Source organism: Cyprinodon tularosa, unplaced genomic scaffold, assembly GCF_016077235.1.
Source record: "Cyprinodon tularosa strain WSP-4 unplaced genomic scaffold, ASM1607723v1 ctg1657, whole genome shotgun sequence".
In the NCBI taxonomy this organism is placed as follows: Eukaryota; Metazoa; Chordata; class Actinopteri; order Cyprinodontiformes; family Cyprinodontidae; genus Cyprinodon; species Cyprinodon tularosa.
In genome coordinates this window covers 29,763-39,195 of record NW_024038491.1, presented here as the reverse complement: position 1 = coordinate 39,195, position 9,433 = coordinate 29,763, and the positions used below count along the sequence as shown (strand labels likewise).

At 39.5% G+C, this 9,433-nt stretch overlaps 1 non-coding gene across 1 annotated transcript; it reads right to left on the bottom strand.

The window, feature by feature from the left end:
• LOC119780757 lies at positions 1-189 on the bottom strand. The gene has a single exon (XR_005280446.1). It is a non-coding gene; the product is annotated as a U2 spliceosomal RNA (small nuclear RNA).
• Positions 190-9,433: the final 9,244 nt, after the last annotated feature.

Here is a 9,433-nt window from a genome sequence, read left to right as displayed (position 1 = left end):
GAAGTGCACCAATCCTAGAAGTGCTGCAATACTAGGCTGATGCGTAGAGTGGACAGAGCAAGCCCTTGTTCCATCTCCCTATTCCAAAAAGCAATTTAATATATGGTCCCCGGATAGGGGACATATCAGATATTAAACTGATAAGAACAGATACTACACTTGATCTTAGCCAAAAGGCCGAGAAGCGATAAGTGGGAAAAGGGAGAAGAAGAACTTGCCCCTCAGAAGAACTTGCCCCTCTGCCTGACCTCATTTTAACTAATGGTGCACAATATTTGATTACTCGGCTGGGGCGGTGGTGGGGATTCTGGCTCACATGGCATACGTTAACGTCACATTCAATCTAAACCTAATGTTCCGCCCCATCCCCCACTTGGGCGCATGGCAAGGCCGGGTCAATCTAAGCTCTCCTATCTCAGGCTTTGAGGCACTTAGTGACATGCCTTCTTCAGCACCCGCATCCTTGTGAAAGCCTTGACAAAAAAGCTTCGAATGCATACACAGGGCTAGTCTTTAAGCACACCGAAAATGACCCTACAATTCAATGGTCACCACGTGTCCTTAATGGCTTGCTGGCATTTTGGGAAACTTGTTGCATATGTGGGAACCTGAAAATGTCCAGCCATCAGATTCTCAACCCAAAGCCTGTTCTGGCTCATTGGTGACCATGTGAAAATGGTTTGTTCAGATTTTGGTCCCAATCGGTCCATGTTAAGTTGCGTAAACTGAGTTAATTGGATGCCATGTCCCTAAATTTTAGGCAAAAAATTGATGGCACATAAATCTGCATCCTGAGCTCAAAGAGACCCCCTTTTTTTTTTTAAGAATGGAGTCTTAAAGGATTATTGGGAAATAAAGGATATATAAAGGATGTTTATAGATTAAGGAAAGCATTATTTAGTTATCTTCAGAATGCAAAATTAAAAAATAGAATTTAATAGCTGTAAAACAATGTTGCTACACACTCATGAACAGTAGGTGGCGGTATGCACCTTAAAGTTGCTTGCGATCCGCCATGATAGAAAAGAAGAAGAAGGAAGGAATGCTTTCATTGGATGAAAAGAAGCTGGGTGTGATTGGCTGATGGTATGGTTCATTTACATACATTGCTGAAGTTGCGAGCGCAGAGAGTCGAGCGAGCGGAGAAACACCCGAGCGCACAGCTGGTGTTGAGCGCGGAGAGAGAGCAGGTCGAGCGAGCGCGAGCAGAGACGGATTCGAGCACGCGCAGAGATGAAACTGAGCGCGAGAACAGTGTGTTGAGAGGGTTTTTCAGAGTTGAGCGCGCGCCAGACCGGTTTTGCGCGCGCGCGTGTTGTCTCACTGCGCGCTCGGATTGGTTCCTGCGCGCTCAAACCGATGGCACAAATATCTCTCCATACTTTTTAAGCCCTAGGCAGGTAGCGGGGTCTATTTTGAACATGCTGCGTCTTTATGGGCCAACCAAGTGGCTTCCCATCCCCTACTCCACAAAAATTATGGTTCTTCCGGCAAACAGCAGATTGTGGAATTGATTTTAACAGGGATGCTCCTGCAGAAGTGGCGACGACCGTACAATCCATCCAGAGACACCGCCGACGACGCCATCTTCTTCGTCGGACATGAGGTCGACGGTGGCGGACTTCCAGAGTTCCACTTCCTCATCTGCTAGCACACTCTGCCTCACCTTCAGCAGCTGAAAAAAAAACAATGAATCAGCGCACTGCGTATGGACACAACACATCTATCAATGCACCTGAAAAATAGTCACCAAATAAAGTCTTACCCTCTTTCTTCTGGCCCGACTCCGAGCAGATAGCCTGGCAGCCTCCGCATGCAGCGTGCTGGCTAGCAGCGTGTATCTGATGCTCCTGCATACCGTCTCATAATACGTCTTGCAGGCAGCTGGAAAACAATTAAATGAGAGTGGTATGAATGAAAAAAAAAATCAAACGCAAGTCACAGTAACAAGGAAGGAGAAAACAATAAAACAAGTCACATACACACAATGTCGTCTTTATCAACATCGTGCAAATCCGAGCAAATAGGAGGTCACCGCCTCATTGTGAGGCGACTGTAGTCTGTGAAAAAAAAAAAAGTACAGCTATGGTCGGTATTTATCCGTATCCATGTCCTTTTACCGCAGAATGAAAGCATATTCTTTAAACCTTACCCCTGCTCCGGTTCATAGCGCCTGCAATTAGTCTCCAAGTTGTGAAGACGGTGTACTGGTTCCTGTGAATCACAAAAAATACACTTTAATAAAGCTTTAGGCTAGGCTGCTTTTAGCTTACCTAGCTAGGCTAGGTTGTCTTTAGCTTGCCTAGCTAAGCTAGGCTGCTTTTAGCATAGCTACCAGTAATCGAACATATATTTACTGCTAGCGTGGCATTGTGCACCCGTCTTCTCTTCCTCGAGTTCGTATATCCCGCAAAGTTGCTCGACTGCAGAGTAGGGTGGCCAGATGTCCGGCTTTAGGGCGGACAGTCCGGATTTTCATTGCACTGTCCGGCGTCCGTGTCGGACGTGTATTTTTCCTCCTTTACCCCCAACTTTCCACATACTCCGTCAGCGCTCCGCCCCGCTCGCGTACGGAGTACTTGTCTGTCATGTAAATCAATGAGAGCTGTTCCACATCCTCCGCTCGTCACCGCCCACGTACGTCTTCTCCGTCCTTCACCGTCAAAATACGGAGCTGAGCTATTTTTTGCTCCCCTCCGGTCCGTCCAGATCAAGACCCGCTATTGCAATCGCACCAAACAGAAAAAAGAATGTAGAGAAGACCCGGTTTGTCAAATTAAATTATAGTAAAAACAGATCGGTATCTAGAAATTAGAGCATAGTTTGTATATATTCCCAAAAACTAAGAGCAATTAATTAAATAATTGGATGCAGACTATTGGTGCTTCAACAGACCAGGAAGAAGTTGTGAGATTCTAGAGTGAATCTCACAACTTTAAAAGAAAATTCTTATTGCAGGAATGGATGAGATGATGAGTTTGGAAGCAGAGAATAAACAGAGTTCATGCAAACTATGTATGATCCTAGTTATCCCTGTTACAAAAATCCACAACAGAAAGAAAATATTTGGGCAGAAACTGAACATCTGCTGGATGATGATGGGGATTTTTTTAATATGTCAGATTAAATTAAGCGTTCACAGGTTTTATACAGGAATGAGGAGCTCTAATTTAATGCTCTTTTAATGCTATTAGAAATAATTTTAATGCCATCAACAAGTATCATGTACACAAGTTATTAGTTTACATGAAATAAGGAGCTGTAAGCACAGTTCCATGACTCAAGTTTATACATATATATATATATATATATATATATATATATATATATATATATATATAGATATATATATATATATATATATATATATATATATATATATATATATATAGATATATCTATATATATATAGATATATATAGATATATCTATCTATATATATATAGATATATCTATATATATAGATATAGATATGGATAGATAGAGAACATGGTGAAATCATCTTTACTCTCGACAGGCTGCAGCCATGTCATGAATTCCTCTTTTCCAGCCACTTTTTGCAGCTTGCATCGTCCTATTCTCTAGCTCTTTCTCGAGCTTCTTTTCCAAACAACTGCTTTATGATCAATTGCAGCAGTTCTGCACAAATTAATCGTGTTAAAAAATTGTCACTTTTTAAACACCACAATGTATTAAATAAATACAAATGCTGGGAACCAATTCTTTTTTACATTTCTTTAATATTTTGTTCTATTCAGCTACACAAGCATCCTCTTTAAACTACTAAGAATTGTGCTATAAATGTGACTTTACCCGATTCTTATGTACACCTTAGTAATTTATTGATATGCCGCACAATGTCCTCCTTTTTGGTGCTATAGAAATGGCCACCCCCCGCCATCTTGTCCTCTATGGACTGCAACCTGGAGTGCATCGAATTCTCCAGCTGAGTGAGGCGCTCATTCATGTCGGCAGTATGTTGGGCAAGCTGACGAGACAGTCCGCTGATAGCAATCAGCAGTTTCTTCTCGTCAGTCTGCGGGCTGGCCGAAAGTTGTGGACTAAGAGCAGTTGGAGGCGAGTTGAACGCGAGACGTCGTGCAGCCATTGTTCACGTAACAACAAAATACAAACACGGTAACTGGAGATGAAGTTCTTCTGAGTATAGTAACACAAACATGTCTGCTAATATGCTGGTCTCGCAAGAAGTCGTAGTGCACAAAAGCTCACACGTGATTGGACGATGGGGCCGAAGGCTCATCAGGCTCCTCCAATCACATACGACGTCATTGCTATACGGAAGGACTCGCGAGAAGAGCTCGCGTCGCTCCATTCTGGAAGGTGGCGGTAATGCACCTATAAATTGTTTGCAATTGCAATTGTTTGTCTCCATAAGATTGAATTTGAGCAGGTGGACATTAGAGATAATAAATGCAACAACAAGTTTTTGAATCAATATTCTATAAATAATATGTACCCAGGAAGAACAAAAAGCACAGCTCTCTTACAAAATTTTAAGATGACTATCTATGATAGTCAAAATTAGGACAAATTATTTGAAATTCCCAATTCCTCCTAAATATAAAGAATTACAATTTAAAATAATAAATAACATATATCCTTCAAATGAGTTTTTAAGAGAGAGATTTAAGTTTAATGTTGAGAATTGTGGCTTTTGTACAACTCAATTGGAAACAACTAAACATCTTTTTTATGAATGTAAAGAAGTATTAAACTTATGGGATCAACTTCGAACCTTTCTGTCTTCTAAAACAATAAATTTAGATTTTATTTCCTGGCAAAACATTCAATTCGGTTTATCCATTAAAGAAAAAAAATTTGGAATTTTTAATCAATATTCTAATAATTGTAACAAAGTATTATATCCATAAATGTCGCTATGCAAAATGCTCCCTCTCAATCTCTGCTCTCAAAAATGAACTTTCCCTTTTCAAAAGATGTCTGAGAAAGATGCAGAATTTAAATGCAATTAAATTGTTTGAGTTAATTGAAGAATTTCAGTTGGTAGTCCCCACTGATTAATTTACTTTAACTACTATTATTATTTTATTTATTTTTATTTTATTTTATACTTTGTTCCAGCCTGTGCATTTAATTTTATTTTTCAAAAGCGTGATATTTCTTCTTGTATTGAAATATTTGTTATTGACTTGTTATTTGAGATTGTTATTGTTTTCTTATATATTCAATAACAAAAAAACTAAAAAAAAGTGGAAATCTAAAAAAAAAAAAATTAACCATTACAGCCAACTGATTCTGATTAAAACTAATTTTTGAAGTAAATTATTTTGTGTATTTTTTTTACATAACATTTGCATACACAGTAATCTAGCGTACTTTAATTAAATAAATCATTTCAAGCTAAAATGTAAGAGTCTATAATTAGGCTATACTGAGCCTGATCTATTTCTACCATCTATTTGGGGGATATTTATTGCCACACTTTGGGCCACTTAAAACCAATTTAGCATGCTGACCTATGTCCTTATGACCACAGTGTACCAATCTTCTGATGGCTACTTCCAACAGGATAATGTGCCATGTTATAAAGTGAATCATCTCAGAATCATTTCTTGAAACCTTTCCACTTGAGTAATTGTGAATTGAGCATATTGACAGACAACATTTTATTTTTTATCTTAAATGCAAATTTAAAAAAAATAATTACTGCTCTAAATGTATTGCTCTGTCAGCTAAAGATCTGTTTTGGTCTCTATACTTTAATTAAATAAATCAATTCAAGCTAAAATGTAAGAGGCTATACCTGATCTCTTTGTGTCAGAGATTTTCTTACCCTGGTTTGCATTTGTATAGCTCACAGCATGTTCATTTACATGTTAAAGCCTCCCCTAGAATTCCATGGGGGGGAGGCATGGGGGGAACACTGCCTAAGAAATTCCACGTCAATTTCTGACAATTTACGGGAGTTTTCGGCGAAGCCTGCAAATTGCCGTAAACTGCCGCTAACCTGAAGTTCCACGACAATCTACAGTACCGTATATTGACGAAAATCCCACTTTTCATGCAGTGCTGGTTTAAATCTTATCTATCTGATCGAATTCAGTTTGTTCATGTTAATGATAGATCTTCAACACGCTCAAAGGTTACCTGTGGAGTACCACAGGGATCAGTGCTAGGACCAATTCTCTTTACTTTATACATGCTCCCAATTGGTAGAGTTATTAGACAGCATGGGATTAATTTCCACTGTTATGCTGATGATACCCAGCTATATCTGTCTATAAATCCAGATGAAGCTAACCCATTACATAGTGTCAAGTTAAAACAGCAAATGGTGTATTGGTGTGAGTGCAATACCATCTCCACCCAACTGGTACGCGCCTCACAGAAATCAAGCGCACCCATCTCTCTCACTCAGGCCTTCAGGAGCCTATAAAGTAACTCAACACACCTGTGTTCTGAGCAATCTCTACAGACAAAGACCTCATCTTCAAGCTCCTGCAGAGACACCACTGGTAGGAAATGAACTTTAAATCATTAAACCTGCATTCAGAGGACCTAGCAGGCTTTACAAAGATGGATTTATGCATTTGGAATTAACTTTATTTTGCTTATTTATTGATGACTTAAAAGTAAAAAACATTGACTGGAAACTTATTAATTCATTGTGTTTTGTTTTGTTTGTTTGTAGGTTTTCAACCTGCTTGGTTGTCTTGTCTTTGAAAGTGAAGTGATTTAAAGAAAAAAGTGAACAGAGAAATAAAAAGATGACACTGAGATGAGTTGGTCCTGAGTCTCTTTGATGGGAGCAAGCCCTTTTCAAGTTTGGGCAGAAGGCAAGGTGGTTTGTAGAGGCCAAAAACTTGACACATAGATTACAGGCATGTCTTGAAGACATAAAAACCTGGATGACTCTTAACTTTCTGCTTCTGAATGCAGACAAAACAGAAGTTATAGTCTTTGGACCAGAGTCTCTGAAAAAGAAACTGATTAGCCAGTCACTTCATTTGGATGGGATTAAACTGATTTCAGATAATAAAGTAAAAAATCTTGGTGTTATTTTTGATCAGGACCTGTCATTTAAATCCCATATCAAAGAGGTTTCTAGAATTTCCTTCTTTCATCTGAGGAACATTGCAAAAATTTGAAATATCCTGTCCAGGGGTGATGCTGAGAAACTAGTCCATGCATTTGTTACTTCAAGGCTGGACTATTGTAATTCTTTACTATCAGGAAGTCCACAAACTGTAGTTAAAAGCCTTCAGCTGATCCAAAATGCTGCAGCCAGAGTTCTAATGAAAATGAAAAAGAGATCATATCTCACCTATCCTGGCTTCTCTTCATTGGCTTCCTGTTAAATCAAGAATAGAATATAAATCCTCCTTATCACATATAAAGCCTTAAATGGCCAAGCTCCATCTTATATCAGAGATCTGATTGTTCCTTATGTTCCTAACAGAGCACTTCGCTCTCAATCTGCAGGTTTACTAGTGGTTCCTAGAATTTCTAAAAGTAGAATGGGAGGCAGATCTTTTAGTTATCAGGCTCCTCTCCTGTGGAACCAACTACCAGTTTTAGTCCGTGAGGCAGACACCCTGTCTACTTTTAAGGCTAGACTTAAAACTTTCCTTTTTGATAACGCTTATAGTTAGAGTGGCTCAGGTTATCCTGAGCTATCTCTATAGTTATGCTGCTATAGGCTTAGACTTTTGGAGGACATAGGGACCCCCATTTGATCATTCTGCTTCATTCTCTTTTTCTGTTCTCCTATTCTGCAGAATCTTTTAGTTCAATCTCTAACCTTCTGCTCTCTCTGCTTTTCCTCAGAGTAGAAAAGATAACCGGCTTTAAAAAGACCAAGAGGAGAGCAAAGAAGATCGATTATTCAAATCATCCTTCACACATTCAAAAGGGACATGTTGATCATCTTTAATCGCGGTTTTATTCGGTCGAATTTTAGTACATGCTGCTGGTTCTTCTTCTTATGTAGCGAATAAAAGGTTATAGTTGAATGTATGTCCAATGTGGCCATATTTTACGCTAACACTGAACAATGATCATGCTGGTATTTTGTAGCAACGGTGCCTTAGAAACGGTAGTTATAGCAGTTTGTGCTCAATGTATTTCAGTGGAGATCTCATTACAATACAACAAATGAAAAAATATAGAAATTGTATCATCTATCTATCAAAAAACTTTTTGAAGTATGTTGAGAAAAATTTACTGTGTGATAACTTGGATCAATTAGAATGTATGTATTATGAAAAAAATTATTATAATAAAGTGACTTAAGAAAATATTTGTTGTGAATTTTCCCTCTGTTGGGATATATTAACAAAATGGAGCCAAAGTCAGTTGGATGATCTGAAACCATCCCCCTCCTCTTCTCCACAAAGGAGAACAAAGAGTTCCTGCCAAAACAAGACCAAAGAAGACCCGGCCCACTGTGGGAGGTGGCCACCTCAAATGGACCAATCAGCCAATACTCCAGCAGGAAGTACCCTCACGTCACTCATAGCACAGACCAATCAGCCGACACCTCGACAGGAAGTGCTTCCACGTCACTCATGGCTTAAAACTCGGCGCGAGCAGACCTTCTTCCTCTTTTTTCATGGGTGTAAAAGCCCGCCAGGAGAGGCTCGTTTCACTTGAAATACCAGAAGAAAGCTGACTGGAAGTAGCTTTCATTTTCCTGAGTCAAAAGTCACGGATCGCAGTGTTCCATTGTGCATAGCGGCTGCATCAACTGGGGAGACAGAAGCCTTTGAAGCGGACTGCGGAGTGAGTTTCGTTTTCCCCTTTCTTTGGACGGATCGGCCGGGAGGACGCTCCTCGCCGATTACTTCCCCAAAATCCATCCTCTTCAACTCGTGAGTAACGTGTAGTGTTTTGCATAGATGTTAGATTTTTCTGTAATCCTGAATTATTAGAATAAAGACATCATTGGTTAATCTGTAGTGGTTTTGGTCGTTCATATAATGGAGGGTTTATCACTCAGGTTAGATTCACCCCTTTTGGTAATAGTGCGAATAAACAGAGATAGAAGGTTCTTTATAGATAATTTAATAGCTTTGATGATAACTTAACCTGGGCCACTAGACTGGTGGATACCTGGATTTTAACAGCCAGGAACCCTCCAGAGGTGAATCCGCAACCCGGTAAGTAGATAATTCAAGGCTACAATTATCCAACACTAAATAGATTTTGCCTTCGAATTTGAATAGGATAAATAATTAACTATAACTCCAGTTCTAGTTAACCATCTATTCTGTTGGGATCTGGAGGTCTGTCCACTTTCTCCACCAGAGGGCGTACAACCACCTGTCGCTTATCTGCTCATCAGGAGATCCGTATTTAAGGAGGCAGAGGACTTCTCTCCAGTGCCAGAGTGTTTGCCAGTAACGGTTAGCAAGCCTGAGCCAACCAGCCTGTCTGAACCTCTGACTCCCTG